This window comes from Vidua macroura, chromosome 14, assembly GCF_024509145.1.
Source record: "Vidua macroura isolate BioBank_ID:100142 chromosome 14, ASM2450914v1, whole genome shotgun sequence".
NCBI classification, from domain to species: Eukaryota; Metazoa; Chordata; class Aves; order Passeriformes; family Viduidae; genus Vidua; species Vidua macroura.
Window position 1 is genome coordinate 10,224,555 of NC_071584.1, and position 17,685 is coordinate 10,242,239.

A 17,685-nucleotide genomic window follows, 5' to 3' on the forward strand; every position below is an offset into this window, starting at 1 on the left:
GTTTGGAAACTTGGGAAGCTGGAGTAATAATCATTGGTGTCAAACTATTAGGGATTATTAAAAGGAGCACAGCAACGGGAGCTACAGATAATTCCTCATTCTGAAAATGAGCACGTCTTATGTTATTGCTGCAGTAATTACCTAAAAATACTGAATACTTAATTACTTCCAAGGTGTCAATCTTCATAACAGTTTATTAAAAGATTCTAATGGGTGCAGCAGCTGCTGCCACAAGCAAATCTATTTGTGGCTGAACCTGACATTCTGCTCTAAATATTATTCCACCTTGATCAACACTATTTCCCCATGTATATCTTGTTACAGCTGTAACAGATTGGGAAGGGAGGGTTAATCCAACCACAGTGGGAATTGCTCTGCTCACTCATGACTTCCAACCTCATGCTGCTAGAGCCAGTAGAAATGTTTGCAAACAATATCACAAAAAAGAACTTGGAATGGTTGTTTATGACCCTGGTATTGACTTATTGCTATTTCAGCTGTGCAAATGGCTGGTTGATTATTCAAATGTTCCTCTTTTGGGAATTTTCAGCTGGATGAGACTTGGTGGGAGGGAACAATATTCACCTGTGTGATGCAGAGAGGGAGCCTTAGGGAAAAGGCTGTGGACAGGGGCCTGTGTCGTGGTGCCACCCACGGCAGGGCTGTTCCCTGGGGCCCCAGGCAGCAGGATGTGAGTTAGAGCACATAATGTCTGTGAGTTACCAAGGCAGAATTCCTGCCTGTGCATTTTTATTGGTCTTCATTGCCAAAATGCCTGCTTGGCATTTTAATCAGGCAGCTTCACTCTGGAGCTCTGTGGAAATAGTGAAGTAGGACAGAGCATAATTCAGAAATCTAAAATCAATCTCTTTTTTTTTTTTTTTTTTTTCTGTACAGAAAATCTGTAAAAATACCCAAATTAATAAATATATGAACAGAAGCAACTTGAAGGCAATAGTCTCTAATAACAAGCTCTACCTTAACTTGATTAATATTGAAATCTGTTAATCTGTGTCTTCAAACCCTGTCGTGTTCCTGCCTTGCTCTTTTCTTTGCTTTTCTGTCTCTTTGAAAAAATTGCTACATCAGGTATTACTAAGAACTGCAGGACTGTCCTTTCTCCATTTCAGCAGCAGGAGTTTCTTGCTTTTAAAGCACAAGGGTGTGAGTTCAACCCTCCTACTTCTGCAATTTTTTAGAGGCCAAGACTGCATTACAATTTACTTCTTTAGACCTTGCACTGTCCTTAGTGTCACATCAGTGACTGAGACAATGTCCTTTATCACCTTCTGGGCTGTCCTCCAAACATCCCTACACCTTGACCAAGTTAAGATTGGTTCCAGGTTTTGCTGTCTGCTTGGCTTTCTCCCACTGACTGAATTTGGGACAGCAATAGTTTTGGCCCAACCAGAAAGATCTGGTTGGCTGACAGTGCAGAACAGAGTAAAAAATTCTGAGCAGCCTAATGAGAACACCTATTCTGATTTCTGGTAGTTTTCCATTCATTCTCTGAGCAAGTAACAGGTGTCTTGAGACATAAAGCTTGTATTTTGAAAACCTGCGTTTTTCATTTATCACTATGGATGCCTCTCTGTACAGCCTCACTAAATCTTCAGAGCTGCCACACTGCATTATGCATGTGTGGCACTGTAGTTTGCAGATACTAATTTAACCAAATGTTCTTCTAAAAAATGCACTGCAAATCTCGTTAGAGGAGGTGCCTGCTATGAGCAACACCTGAGTGGTGTCAGCAAACTGAGCTGACTTTGCACAGGTTTTTCTGGGTTAGCTGGCCCTTGTCCTTGCAGAAAATGACTAACACAGCACAGGGGTGTCTCACTGGAGGGGAGCTGGGTTTTTGTTACATATGGGTATTGAGGTTAAAGTGGGTCACCCGAGGAGAGAAGCTGATATCAATGAGTGGTAGGCAATGGGCTTTAATTCAGCAGTAGAGGGTGAGCATTAGGAGTTCTGCTGACTTCCATGAGGGGAGTGGTATCACTCATACGTGCAAATACTCAGGCTATGGATAGATGTGTATGGAAAATGAGAATAGTCATCAGCGTTGATGTCCATGAAGCAGAGGGGTGGGCAAAACTTCCCTTCACCTATAGACCACTAAGTTGTTTTGGTTTTTTTGCCCTTGAATGACTTTGGCTGAACTATGCTGAATTAAAACTGCTGTCAGAATTACATTTTTGACCTTCTTGTGGATTTTTCAGCACCTCAGATGTTACACAGACTGTGGCTGCTCTTCAGAGCATTCCAGGCAGGAGGAAAAATATCTCACTAGAAAATACTCCTTCTTAGACTGTAAAAATGATTAAAAATGGAGATATGACTTTTAAAATGTGTTTGTGTTTTCAGGGATAAATCTACTACTGAATTATTTCCTGGCATCCTCATCTGCATGGAAAAGGCTTGACTTTGGTGAGGGCTTTTTTTTTTTTAATTTAGAAAATGTTAAAATAAGGCAGAGAATGAATTCAAAGCCAAGGAATAGAAACAGAGAAGCTTATAGCTTAGTTACAGCTTCCTAAAAGTTAAATAAAGAAAATGTGTTGTGATGGCTCACTGGCTTGTATCTTATCATGCAAAGAGTAGCTACTATGAGCAGGGTAGTATATTCTGCAGTTTATTCTCTCTGTTACCCTGAATAATGAATCTTCTTCAGGAGAGAATGCAAATGTTTATTCTTATTCCTGTCTCTAAAATTGGGACAGAGAGTTTGTTTAAAAGCTAACAAAAAGATTAAAATGGGATGGAAAGCCTGAAATTATCTGTGATAAACAATGCATTATGTTTTGATTTGTGGACTGCAAGGCTGTCACTGAAATGTTCCTCATCTCATGTAATATTTTGTGTTACTGCATTGCTTTTCAATTATACAGCTCAAAAGAAAATTTCCACTGACAAAAGCAGTGAAAGCACATTGCTTTTAGTATTGGATTTTGGGTTTTTTCCCTTTCTTTTATAGGTCTCAAGTGTCTCTTCATATATAAGTCCAAATGACAGGAGTCCAGGAATTTGAAAGTTATTAGAGAGATATGGATATATGCAACTAACAAAATATGCTGCTTACAATATATCAGGACATGCAGAACATTGAGGAAAACTTAGTGATCTCAATATTTAATATAAGCTGGAGTTAAAGTATTTTTTTTTGCAAATGCAGCATATGTTAATCTATTGCTGAGCATTTGTCTAGCAGATTCAATTTCCACTCATAATTTTTCATTTATTAGTTTTTCTTTCTCATAAACACAGCTGTGTATTCTGATCTATGCTGTTGAGATCTGATGTGCTGCAGTATATGGGGAGCCCAAGTGATTTATTATGGAGAGCTGGGGAGTAGATGAAATGGACTGAGGAACAATCTTGGAATAAATATTGGTTCTGACTTAAACTCATCTTTGCAGAGTTTTTACCCCAAACTTTTCATGAGTTGTTCATATTGGAGATGGACCAATAAATAGAGTTCATGGACAGAGGTAAATGGATAAAGGGATGTTTTTGAGCCATGTTACAGCTCAGGAATAATGAGCAGTTTTGCTTTATTTGGCCCCAAATATCTCTGGTATGCAAATTCATTTGTAGTGTGGCTGTGTTGGTGAGGATCATATAAAGCTGATAACAATCCTGGCTGCCAGCACCATACCTCTTAATCTGAGGTTTTCTGAGAAAGGTGTTTGTAATCAAGAAGCTTATAATTTTGAAGGCACAATGAGAAACAAATGAGTTTTTTATTTAAAAGGTAATATTGACTCTGCCATTTCATATATGGCAGCTTGTTTTGAAGTGGTATTATTGCAAAATTGTTTCAAAACAAAACCAAAAGCCAAAAAACAAGGAAGACTCTCCATCATCTCCAGGGTTTCCTTGCTGTAACATGTGTCTGAAAACTGTAATGTATTTTATTTAGAATTTCACACAAGGCTACCTTCTTCAGGTGCAACAGCTGACTTGCACACAGCTACTGCCCAGCTGAGTTGGAGGGGCTTTTGGAGCTTACACCAAAACCTGTCTGAAGTTATTGAATAACTTTTCTTTGACTTGAGCACCCTGCAGATCATCCCCCTGCGGATGGCTGTGCTATCAGGAATGTGAAGCACAGAATAAAAGTGTCTGTGTAGGTCTGAGGGAAATGAGTTCAGCCATATCCCTTTGGTTTTATTCCTGTCTCCCTGGTGCTCGATTCTCATCTCGCTGCTGATTCCACCTAATGTCATCACTGCTGTTTCCACTCTATTTTCTGAAGAGTGCTGAGAAACAGAGTCATTTAATAGATTCCACTGTAACCTGACCCCTTCTTTTCCTGCCAAGGGAATATTTTTCCCATTGCTGATAAATGAACTTTAATTCCCAGGTCTTGCTTGGCGTGTGAGGCCCATCCTTTCTGTGGCTGCTGCAGGGTGGGGAGCAGGGCAGTGGCACCAAGCTGACCTGCTCCCTGCTGTTCCTGCCCCCAGCACTGCTCAGTCAAGGCAGATCTCTGGGGACAGATGATACAGTTTAATAGGAGAGCTGATAGAACTGAGAAGAGGACTTGTGTCTTGATAAGCTTGTCTTCATTTTTAATCTCTGCTGGTTGGTTTTAATGAAATCTAATGCTTATCTACAAACCTTCTCCTGATTGCATCCTCTGGTTATCATGGCCACATGCTGCAGTGACAGTATTTTTTAAAGCTATGGGAAATCATTAGCCTGTAGTAGATGCATTACCTGCTGTTGTCTCACTTGTGAGCCCTTTTTTTCAGCAAAGTAACACTCAGCACTTGGCTAAAGGAGTGCTCTAGTCCTGTGATACCTTGAGCTCATGCAGTGATGCTGAGAGAATTGTGTCTCAAATAAGTAAAGAAATAGTGCTACATGCAGAACTTGCCTGTACCCTCTGGGCTTGGCCTTTGAGGCACAGGCAGAGATGTTCTGCAGAGCACAAGGAGTTTGTGGGTGCTGCTGGGTGCCAGCTGCTCAGGTGCACAGCCCTGGCAGCCCTTTGGCTGCTCAGGTGCACAGCCCTGGTGGGCTTTGGCTCAGGAAATTTCTCAGCTGTGAGCCACTGGAGGTTGGGAAGGATGTTCAGGGAAAGCTTTGCTTGGTGCCTAGCTTGCCCTTGCAAATGTATTTCCAGGCATTTGCTGCTGACAGTTGCTGAAAACGGGACAGTGGGTTAGTTAAATCTTTGGGCTGATCCCATACGTCACTTCTGTATTCATAAATATGGCATGCTAACCACTGCTGTTAATTACAATGGAACTTGCAATGATTAATTCAAATTACTATTCATTATTTCTCTAGCGTGTCAAATGCACTAGAAACAAAATCTGGTAGGTGCTGAGCATTAAGATCTGTCTGCAGTGAGAGAACTCCTGATTTTTGTCTGTTCTCTGCTGTGCAGGGCAGCTGGGCTGTTTGCCTGTGCAACATGGTGCAAAGCTTGCTGGGTGCAGAGGTTAGGTCCCCAACTGCTTGTAAATCACTGTATTTTCTGACTGGTGGAGTTTTGCTGGTTTAATATCAGTTTAAATCTGACCTCTGGGTTTGGGGTGGCTGCTCACAGCACTGTTATTACCTGGCTTGATGACAAGTTACCTTTGTTTTGTAGCAGCAGGTGAGGTAGGGATCTCGGAGAGATGGTTAGTCCTTGGAAGAAGTTCTGCATTTTCCTCTGTGGCTCAGAGGTGTGTTTTTGGCTAAATGGACAGGCTCTTCATTCTTTTTCAATTCTCCTGCAATCATTTGCTGGGGAAACAGAGGAATTCTACATTGAGATGCTTGGTAAATTTTGCCTATTACAGGAACACTTAGTTCACCTTTTTTACAGCCAAGAGAGCTGGAAGGATGAGATGTGGGGTTTTGAACAAGCCATGGCAGGGAAAGCATGGCTGTATCAGCTGCTTACAGTAAACATGGGCTAAATTACTGCTTCATTGCTTAGAATTACTTGCAGTTTACTCCAGGATTAGCATATGCATGACAACTCCTGCAGAGAAGCTGATGTGCTGGAAGCATGTGGTTTTTTTTGCAGTAGTGAACACTTACTTGTGTACCCATTCTTGATTGCTTTCTTTTGTAAAGATCATTTTTAATGAGTCTCTGATGACCCATGTAGGGGGTCCTGAGTTGCTCCCAAGGTGTGCAGGGATTGGAGAATGAAGTTTCCTGGGGCATTGCAGGTGGTTTCTGGGTCAGCACCTGTATTTAGCACAGCCACAGGCTGAGGGTGGGTTGTTGCAGCAGAATAAACAGGAAAGCAGTTGATTAGGCAGAAACAACTTTCAGGCAGCTTATTTCAGCTGATAATTTTAAGACCTTTAACAAGCAATCCATATGCAAAATTTTAGTCGTCACAGAGATGTTTTATTTCTCATTTTGCTTCCTCTGGCAATCTTGTCTGAATTAATATACAGCTGAATAGCTACTGACTGTGGCCACATAGGCATTGCTTACAATGTAATACTTGGCCTTTGGTTAGACTTGCAGCAAGTTTTAAAGATTAATTTGGTGATGGGTTAGTGATACACACAGCTACACTCACAGGAAACATCTGATCTAAGCAGAATTAAAAGGGTGGATGGGGTAAGGAATGTTTTCCAATCCAGTCTTGCTGAACAGACAATTAGCAAGATCATTAAACTGCCTCATTATAACCATGATAATTACAGGATTAACACACTTCACTTCAATATCTCTAATTTGTTTTGTAATACAAGCAAGATGGGGAGATGATTCCTCTACATGTGAGACTTTGGACAGCTACTATCAGAAATTAGGGATTCTTGGTAGTTAAAGAGCAAGCAAGGGTGAGACAGCTGGAGGAGGAGGGTGTGGGAGGCAGCAAGGGTATGCCAGCCCCCAGGGTATGCCATAGGAAGTGTTGGGTTTTGGATTAAATCTAGCTACTGTGCTGGGTGCTGGTTTGGGTCTGGGAAAAAATTTCAAATGAGTTCCCTGTGGGTAAATAATTGCATCTAGGAAAAACCCTGTGAGCAGGTTTTGATAGCTCCAGTGACAAAGCTGAGGAAATGCACATTCTGGAGTAACTTAGTGAAACTCTGTCCCGGTCAGGTCACTGAATGCACCAGGAAATCAGTAGTTACAGCTCTTCCAGTGCCTGTGGGAGCAGGCATCTTCTCCAGTGCCCCACTTGCCTGGGCTGTTGTGGAGAGACAGGGGCTGCAGGGCTGGTGCCTTTTGGCACTGTGCTCATTAAATAAACCAGGCCACCTTTCCTTACATCTGCAGCAGTAATAATGGGAGATTGACAACAAAACTTCTCTTTTATGTTCTGCACGATAGATAGAAAGTCTGTTCATAGTGTGCAGTGGGATGCACAGCAGCTTGTCAGGGTGAGTGCAGGCATCCTGGAGAGGGAACGAAGGTTCTTATACCTGGGGCTACCCGTGGCACCTGCTGGAATTGCTAACACCCGTGGGGCAGGGTTTGCTGTCAGTGTTTTTGTTGAAGAACTCCCTTCATGTGCTCCATCAGAAACCTGCTGCAGGCTGGTGCAGGCAGGTTCCCAGCCAGATGTTTGCAGCTGGGGCAGTGCATGCTTCAGTCTCCACACTGCAGCGTTCAGTGAGATTGTGGGGCCAGACAGGTGTAATTTCAAACTGCAAGGAAGTTCATGTGGCTCACAGGGAGTCTGGGGTAAAAATCTCAAAGGTAGGAGCCTTCTGAGGTCTTTCAGGAGTCTGGTACTTCTCATGCTGCACTGGAGACGTGAACTGGGGATAAAACACAGGGTTTGGGAGGAGATTGTACACCATCATAACCATGTTGGTACCCACTGGGAAACCATTTTTAAGAGAGCGAAGTCAGCCCGAGGCTTATGAGAGAAAGGTATCCAAATATAACAGCTTGCTGTAGTGTGTGGAGGAACTGCTAATGAATTTGAAGGAAAATTTCCATGTTATATGTTCAATAGTTTATCAGAAGGGGAAAGAAAAAATAGTCAGTCTGTGTGGCTGGCTAGCAGGAGTCACCTACTTTTTTGACAGACTGATGAGCTGTCCAGAGTCACTGCTGTGGCCCTGTGCAGTTCAGGAAATATGATCCTTGAGGCCAGCCTAGTGGGAATTTCCCTGAGAATCCCTTTGGATATCAGAATAGGCCAAGGAATAGGTAGCTGTATATCCATATGCAGCTAAACAGAATAATACATATCAAATAGATATAAAAAAAGCTACATATGCTAATACATGACGTGTACATGAGCTCCAAAGATCATTTACTCCAGACATAAAGTAGTAGGTGCCAGGTTTGATCAGGGTGTCAAAGGTACTCTAGGACCTGTCAAGTGTGGCTTCTCCATGTTCTTCTGAAAATTTTAACATGAAAAGACAAGGCAGAAAAGGGTCTGACATTATTAACGATGACAAGATCCTTCCCCAACACTCCTTGCTTATTTCCCCCTAATGAGCTTTGGTGGGACAGGTGCTCTGACAGGGAGCTGCAGCAGCAGCAGCTCAGTGTGGTGCTGAGCTGTGAGGCTGGTCCCTGCCTGTTCCACACCCCCTGGCTCGTGGGTGGTGGGACAGAGCCTGGACAGCTGTTTGCTGGGGGCAAGGAAACCCCAGGGCAAGCTCCAGCTTGTCAGCAAACAATGGGAGTGCATTGCCTGGCAGTGGGGAGAGGAGTTGAAGCCTATTAAAGGGAGCTCAGACTGGCAGAATTGGAAATGCTGGGAGAAATTTTGAGTGTTGGGAAGGAGGTGAAAATTTAAAATGGTCTCTCTTTAAATGGAAGGATAGATTCACAATAATCTTATTGGACATAACCCTGCCTTTGTTTGGGGTGAGAGGTCACTGCTTTGTGCCATGTGCCGATTTCCACACTGCAGCTCTCAGGCATTTCAGCCATATGATCAGAGCTGGATTGCAGCATGGGGAGTCAGAAACCTTGCAGAAAACCTGTGTCCAAACACGGCCTAGGAGGGTGGTCTGCTGGGGCTGAGTATGGCAGAAAGAGCCTCAGCTTGATGAGGAAAACCAGTTATCAGCTGTGGATGTGAAGGTTGATTTATTGTATCTGTAGAATGAAAAGGAGGCTGGTGAGGAAGGCAGGGGTGTTTCTCATGGCAGTTTGCAAAGTTCACTGCTCTTTGGGAAATATCTCTTGCAAAAAACATTATTCCTCTCACTAGGCAGATGAGGTGGTGCCTGCACTTTCCTGGCAGCCTCCCTCTCTGATGCTGTTTGGTTTCCCTGCAGGCTGTACCAGCAGTAATGCTATCATTATAACTCAGGCTTGACAGCAGTGACAGCAACTAATGTGTCATTTGCCTGGGAGAAGGGGCATCTAGCTTGTTTTTTTAGACAAGGCAGGACTAGAAGTTCAGCTGCTTGATGGCACAGTGAAGAGCTTTTGTCCTGAGTGCCATGTCAGTACGAACTGCAGTGCATTTATTGAGCACTGAATAAAACATTTTCGCCCCTCCCCTTCCTGTGCATTAATGGCTAAGGAGCTCAAAGCTACTAAAATCAACAATTAGTAGGGACAGAGACTGGTAGTAAACCCGTGGTTTTCCCCTTCTTGCTTATTCTGACATAATTTTAGTTATGCATTCTTTATTTTCTGAGTTGTTATGCCACTTTGACAGTACTGCCAAAAGAAGGAGGAAGGCAGAGCCCTGCTGCATCAACTTCCATCTTCCATTGCACATTGTAACTTTGGAGTTTTGCTGTTTTACTGTTCTCTTTGTGCTTACAGCTAAGGATTCCTGCATGATTATTAACTGGAGCTGCAATTGCAAAGTTTATCTGCAAACAGAACAAAGCTGTCAATCGTACCCATTTGTTTCTTTGCAGGGGCTAGGTTTCTTACCCTTATAGTTTATAAATCTAGAGCTTGACTCGAATCCCCATTTTCTTCTCTTGATATTATTCATTGCAGTGATTTATTTTCTGGTATCCATTTATATCTAGTTCCACGCAAGACCTCTGTTATTTTTAGCCTGGTCAGAGGAGAATTTTTTGGTGCATGGGTCCAGTTTTGTGGAGATGTGCCCACAGATTTCAGTGTAAGTTGGATCAGGCCAGTGATGAATGAGGCTGTGACTAAATCTTTACTGCCTTTCATGCAGAAGAAGCATATGTGTCCAAGCCCACTAAAATTGATGTGCCCAGAAGTGCTAAAATTCATCTGTGTTCGGGGACCATGTTAAACAAAAAAGTGGTAAATGCACAGAGCTCCTTCTTCCTCTAAATGCCAAAGCAACGTCCCTAAGATTTTCTTAGGAAAAAATGAAGTTGACTTGCACAAACAACCTTGAACCAAAAGTCCAGTCCAAAACCAAATCAACGGGTGCTGTTATTGTATTCTGGAAAGGAAAAGGCAAATCTCTTCTGTCCTGTTTTGCTTCCATTTCATTTCTTGAATTAACGAAGAAAATAAATATGTCCAAACTAGAGGAAAAAATATCCCCATGAATGTACATATATAGCGTGTAGTCTAGCATAGAATTAGAGAATTTCTGGAAAACTGGGAGGTGGTAAAAGGAAATTTTAATTTTTAAAATTTTTTTTTAATTTTATTTGTCCAAATGGAAGTGAAGCTAAATCTCCAGTACCTGCAATCCCCTGCAAAGCATCTTACTTTCATTTCAAATTGATAATACAAGTGAACCGCAATAGCATCATACCCTAAACAGCATTTCTGCTGTAGTCTAGGCGCTCTGCCTTCTTTCACATTTAATGTTTGAGCAGCAGATGGAGCAAAGGACCAGACAAATACTTTCTGGATCAATGTGCTTAGAGGGAGTGACAGGGCAGGAGGGAGAGAGAAGAGCAGAGCAGCTGCATCGTGGTCCCTTGGAGCCAGGGGGATGAGGATAACAAGGGCTGGGGGCAGGGTGGGGGCTCAGGACACCCAGATATCAGTGCTGGGATGCCCAGCGTGGGAAGAATGATGGGCAGGACTCCAATGATTTCAGAAGGCTAATTAATTACTTTATTATACTATATTACACTATAATTATATTACACTAACAAGACCTATCACTAACTAACTATATCACTAATTACCTAACCAGCAAACCTGTGACTCCCTCCTGAGAGCCACACCTGGATCCAATTGGTCAATGAATCCAAAACACCCTCACCAGAATCCAATCAAGCAATCACCTTGGGTAAACAATCTCCTGACCACATTCCACATGGGCACAAACACAGGAGCAGCAAATGAGATGAGAATTGTTTTCATTCTCTTGTCTCTGCTTCTCTCACAGCTTCTCTCAGGAGAAATCCTGAGAAAGCCGTCTCTCTCTGTTCAGAGGGTATGTGAATACTACACCCAGAGGCACCTTCCCTTGGCCTGCAGCAAAGCCCAGATGAGTGCTGTGCAAAAGACATTTCTGGGAGATTTTGAGCCCTGGCGGGTTAAAGGACAATGGTCTATTATTCTCTCCACCCTGGTTGCAAGAAATTAAATGAATATTGTCAATGCTTGGAAGAAGTATATATTTTTGCTTCCCAAGTTTCAGTGTCTAGACTCAAATGATTATGAAAAGCTATCAATTTCTGAAAAAAAAAAAATCATGCTTCAGACAGGCTGGGTAATGCAAACTTTCAAGTTCAAAAACTAAGTTGGCAAGTATAAGAACTCAAGGAAAGCAAAAAGCCTGACACAAGACTTCCAAGTGTTTGAATTGGGCAGCCTGGGTGAACTTGTTGGCACATCCTTGGAACAGGTTACCTAGGTAAGAAGTCTAGGATGCTGAAGGATTTCTTAGGATAAAATTTTGGCAAAGTTGAGTCAGGAATGATTATGTTCTAGTTGGTTCTGTGATAAGGATGAGGGGTTAGACACAACTAATTTCATGTGTGTTCTAGCTTTATTGCTTGTCGTGTCCCTCCTGATTTGAAGAAACTTCTCTGTGCCAAGATCTTCTGCAGAGGGGAAAAATTGTTTGATTTTCAGGTATGTTGTTAATGATTTAACATAATCATGTTATGATTTGACATAATTCAGAAGAAAACTTTTACTCAAACTGGGAGACAGAAAACAACTGCTGATTTGTTGAAGTGCAATATGGTCTTATTTTATATGCACACTCTTCCTCATGAGATAAATAAACAGCATGAGATTTTTGATTTATTTAGGATAATGAGTCAGAAGCTAATGTGAAATTTCTTTAAGTCTACACAAAATACTGGCTGTCATGTGTATTAAAAAAAATCCATCACATACTTCCAACTACTGCCTAGCTCTGTATTTTTAAATTATCTCCTAACTAGTGACAACTTCGGTGACTTATTGGTTCATATAACACTTATTTTGTTATCACAATACGTAATTTTTTCTAAGCACCTCAACATTTCAATTGTAGACCTGATTGCAATTTCTTTTCAGCCCATTTATATTCCCATTAAGTTTGGCTGAAAGGTGTCATATTTTCTGCTTTGCTTGGGTTCAGTGCTGACACACCAATGAATTGGAGCAGCTATTTCATCCACCACCAGACACCCATGAGATCATTCCCTGCCAGTTAATAGATTAAAAATGCTAAAATCTCTGCTTTTATTTTGCCTGCTGCTTGAATTTTGGAGATGTTCATTGCCATCTCCTGCCTGAAGGTTGTGTGGTGGTTTGCATTTGGTAATTTGGTACTAATGCATTGGAAAGGTAGATAAGTAATTGTCTTCTTAATACTGCAGATGTAGAACCAGATGAAAAAGATAAATGTTAATAGGAAGGTGGTTATGGAAGGTCCTTATGGATCTTGTCTTCTCAGAAAACTTCCATGTCTCATTCATGTCTGTACCAAGTCCTTGTCTTCAGGGCCTGATACATTGATTAAAAGCTCAGATCAACCCTTACTCCATCTGTCTTCTAATTTCCATCTTACATATGTGACACTTTTCCCTTAAATCTTGTGCTGAATTGTAAGACAATTAAGCAGCCCTTAATCTTTTCATGGCAGCTTTAATCATGTCAGGACACCCATTTATGTGTTTGATTTGATCTGGACATCAAAAGATCAAGTTAATAATGGAAAATGGAAGTGCTATCAACATGAATTCTTTTGCCACATCATGTGCTTTGACAGTTGCTGCTGGGTGGAAAACTGCCTGGATGGCCAATCCCAGAGAGCGATGGTGAACGGGATTAAATCCAGTTGGTCACAAGGGGCCTTCTCCAGGGCTCGGTACTGGGGCCAGTTCTGTTTCATATCTTGACTGGTGATCTGGATGAGGGGATTGAGGCCACCCCCAGTCAGTTTGCAGCCAACACCAAGTTGTGTGGCAGTGTTGATCTGCTGGAGGGCAGGAAGGCTCTGCAGGGACCTGGCCAGGCTGGACCAGTGGCCTGAGGTGGATGAGGTTTGAGAAGGGCAAGTGCTGGATCCTGTCCTTGGGTCACAACAGCCCCTGCAGTGCTCCAGGCTGGGGCAGAGGGGCTGGAAAGGACCTGGGGCTGCTGGGTGGCAGTGGCTGAACATGAGCCAGGTGTGCCCAGGTGGCCAAGGGGCCAGTGGCACCTGGCCTGTTCCAGCCATGGTTGGCAGCAGGAGCAGGGCAGTGACCACCCCTGTGCTGGCCACTGCTGGGGCCACACCTCAAATCTGTGTCCAGCTCTGGGCCCCTCATGACAAGAAGGACATTGTGGGGCTGGAGCGTGTCCAGAGAAGGGAACAGAGCTGGGAAGGGTCTGGAGCACAAGGCTGAGGAGGAGGAGCTGAGGCAGCTGGGGGTGTTTAGTCTGGAGAAAAGGAGGCTCCAGGGGGACTTTATCACTCTCCACAACTGCCTGACAGGAGGTTTCAGCTGGGTGTGGGTTGGCCTCTTCCTCCAAATAGCAAGGAAAAGTGTCAGGAGATGTTCAGATTGGTTATTATAACAAATTCTTCACTGCAAGGGTTGTCAGGCTCTGCAGGGCAATGGTGGAGCCACCAGCCCTGGAGGGGTTTCAAAGATGTGTAGATGCAGCACTGGGGGACATGGTTTAGTGATGGGCTTGGCAGTGCTAATAGAACAGTTTGACTCAACAATCTTAGAGGTCTTTTCCAACCTGAACAATTCTGTGAGTCTCTGACAGTGACTTCATATTTTTTTAATGTGGCCAATTTGCTTATTTAGTGTCCTCAAGTGCTATCAGAGCAATTCAAAACATTCTGTGACTTTAGCCCTTTTAATTTTCATTAGTTATAGCCTCTTTAAAATTTGTTTATTAGTATATCATGTTATTTGCAGAAACCTGTTTAAGACTGTAAGCTGATGAATAAAGGATTTCCCTAGACTTTTAATTACACTGCCAGCAGGCCACTAGGCTGCTCTGACTGCAAGACCTTCAGCATGACTGGCATTAAAAAAGAAAGTATTTTTTAAGGAAAGGTGAATTTTTAATGGGACTGTGCTGTGATGTTTATGAAAAAACTGTTCCTCTGTGACAGCTGTCTATCAGGTATAATGGTTGCATTTATGTTGTACCTCTCTCCAACCTGCTCCAGCCACTCCTTGTGTCCCAGCACGTGATGCAGAGCACGAGGTACCCACTGTGGGCACTCTGTGTGGTGGTGCAGCTCTGGCACTGCAGCAGCCTCATGGTGATGGAGCAGCTGCATCTGTGTGCGTGTCTCTGTCTGTCTGTAGTTTCCTACTTAGTGGTAATAGGTGCTGATGAGCTGCAGTCTCTGATCTGTGCATAACATTGCTTTGTTTTCATCCAAATTAATCTAAAGAACAACTATTTCACAGACATCTATGTGCATACAAATCTGCTTCTGGAAAGGTTGGCAGGTTGCAGATGAAACAGGAGATAAGACAATGGATCAGAGAGTCTGACTTCAAATGCACATGAAGAGTTGGTGCATTTTAGGATCCTGCTCTCTGCCTGATCTTTTTACCACTCTCTGTGAGTTCAGATAGACCTTTGAAGAAGCTGCCCAGCTGATGTTAAGCTGTAGTAAAATGTTAAGGCTTAAGTAGCAAAATTTTATTATTTTTTCCCCTGCAGAGACAGTGGCATCCAACTCAGGCTGGGCCCCAGGGGCAGATCATGAGAAGATTTAGAGGCTAGAAGGAGCAGGCAGGATCTTAATGGATTTGAAAGTAGTAAGAGTTAATTTTCAGTTCCTATCTTTTGGTACCAAACCCCTGCTATAAATTTGCCCATGGATCGTAAGTTTTTACCTGCATCTGCCACAAGAAGGAAAACTATTTCTGCCCACATAGTGTTTTGAAAAGGAAATAGCCCTGAAAAGTAAATAAGACACAGCTGAAGGACAACAAATTTCAGCCTTTCTGGTGGGGAGATTTCATTAACTTTCCAAAGTACATCTTGGATGCTCCTAGCCATGCTGGAACTGGTTTTCTATCAGCATGGGCTGATTAAGCTTCTTGGAAGTTCAGGATTTCCCTGAACAACCAAGTTTAGACAAGACACTGGAGAGAGCAAAAATCTGCCTATGGATGCCCTCATTCCTCAGAGGCATTTATATGAGCATTATTCCCACCATGTCATTGCATGCACTGGCTTGATTACTTCAGGTGCCTGAATGCTGTAATACAAATGTGCAGCATTTAATTCTGTTTCTTGGCACATATGCTTTAAAGAAGACTGAGAGTTAATTTCTCAATGTCACTGAAGGCCATAAATAATATGGACTGTGTCAGAAATAATTAAGAGCAACAATGGTGAGCACTACAACCTCAGAAAGAGACATTATATGCAAATAACTTTTGGTTAAATTCATGAGTATCTCCATCAACAGTGAGAATTTGTTATTAGTGCATGAGTTGTCCTTTAGTTTTCTTAGCAGTGCTTGCTATTCCCTTGTCTTTAGACCTGTGTGGAATCAAGAGCAATTTCACATGATGCTTTTGAAAGAACAGGAGGAATCTCTAGAAACTTCATCTTTCAAAACATTTTACTACACTTTCCCAGTTATTAATTGCCAAAACCCAGCTTGTGGCCAGACAATACTGAGTTTTGTTAGTACTCAGGCAAAGACACTTTTCTACTTGCCTAAATTGCAAGATTTTCTTTGTGCTGAATTGAATCTGAAGCCCTAAATTTGTGGGACTGAAGTGCTGCTGCAGCCTCAGCTAGGAAGCAGTTTGGGCTGTGCTGCTCAGCCCCAGAACAGACCATTGCCATGGATTTGAGGGTGTGCTGTGGGGCCAGCACGGCCGGGGTGACATTGTGGGTCACAGCCCTTCCCCTTGGTTTGGCAAAATGGGCCTTGCAACTTCACCAGCTCAGGCTGCTCGTGGTGATTTGGATTTCAGGTTTCCTTTACCTTGCAAGTGAAGTAGATGGTTTGTAGCACAGGTCCAAATCCATCCCCTCCACGTGCACCCCTGGCACTCTGTGCCCACCACCTGCACTGGGGCCCCTGCTGAGGACTCCAGTGAGAAGGGTCCCATGGGCTGGGGTAGGATGTGGTGGCTGTAGCAGGACAGAGCTGCCTCCTCTCACAACCTGCATGTTTCCCTCTTCTCCCAGAGCAGGAGGCTGGAGTGCTTTGAAACAGTCCATCCCAGCATCTCCTGGCAAATGCAGAGCAAACAGGCTGCCTTTCCTGCAGGCAGCGTCCTGGCAGCTGCCTCCTTCCCTGTGCCCTGGGCACACAGTGTGTGTGTCACTGTGTGCTGTCAGATCCTCATGGGGACACGGTGGCCTTGCTCCTTGCTGGGAGAGGCCAGCGCTGTGTCCACCTCCCTGAAGTTTTCCTCATGATAAAATGACAGTGCTGGGTCTCCCCAGAAATGGAGTTGTACTGCCTTGAAGCAGCTCTGGGGTTTGGCAGTCAAAAGAAATCCCCAATTGGTGCAGAGACCTGCAGCTCCTGGTGACTTTGCAGAGAGCACATAATGCCAGATGGAGCCTCTGCTGCTGCCTGGGGAATAACTCTGTGCAATGGAAAACCTTTTATCACCAAGGGAAAAAAAAACCAAAAACTGTAGAAAGAACAGATTATACAAAAGAAACTGAAGTGTTAAGGCAGAGCAAACCAGAATGCTGGTGATTACAATTACAGTCTGGCCACTTAGGTATTTGCATTTCAAAATCATATACTGCAATTTTTTTCTGCCTTGACTTAGATCAGTTATTAGTATACAACCTGATCAAACAATGTGATTTACTTATTACAGAGGTTGGACAGCATATAGCACATAAGAGGAACATCACAGAAATAATCATGGTCAATGCTGATATGCTTTTTTCACTTGTTTGAACTCAAGATTGTTTCAGAAATTTTGTGTGGGCTGATGTATTTAGAGGCTCACTGAAGTAGCTGGGCTATCTGAATGTTTTCAGCTGGACATTTCTACATCTGAGAGCTGCACCCAGCAGATTTATGGCTTTTTGATTGTGATTTTTGGTGTAGGACTTACTTCCTGAGGATCTGAAGAACTGCTTTTATTTTTAGCATTAATCGCTGACTAATGGGACAGATGTGAAGAATAGTAGAGCTAAACAAGAAAAGCAGAGTTTGTTTAATAATTAAGAAAATGATCTAAAATTGTTAAAGTTTTTCCTCTAGTCTCTTTCGTAAGATTCATTGTTTTTCATTGAAGCATAAAGATTCAGGAAATACTAACTAGCAAGTAGCAAAATGATCTTGCAGAAGAAGGACTCCCTAACTTTGTTCTCAGAGACTTGGCACATGGTAGTTCTAGGCCAGGCAGGAGACAAAAGAGAGGTTATCAGCATGATAGATTGCTTTTTAAAATTTGT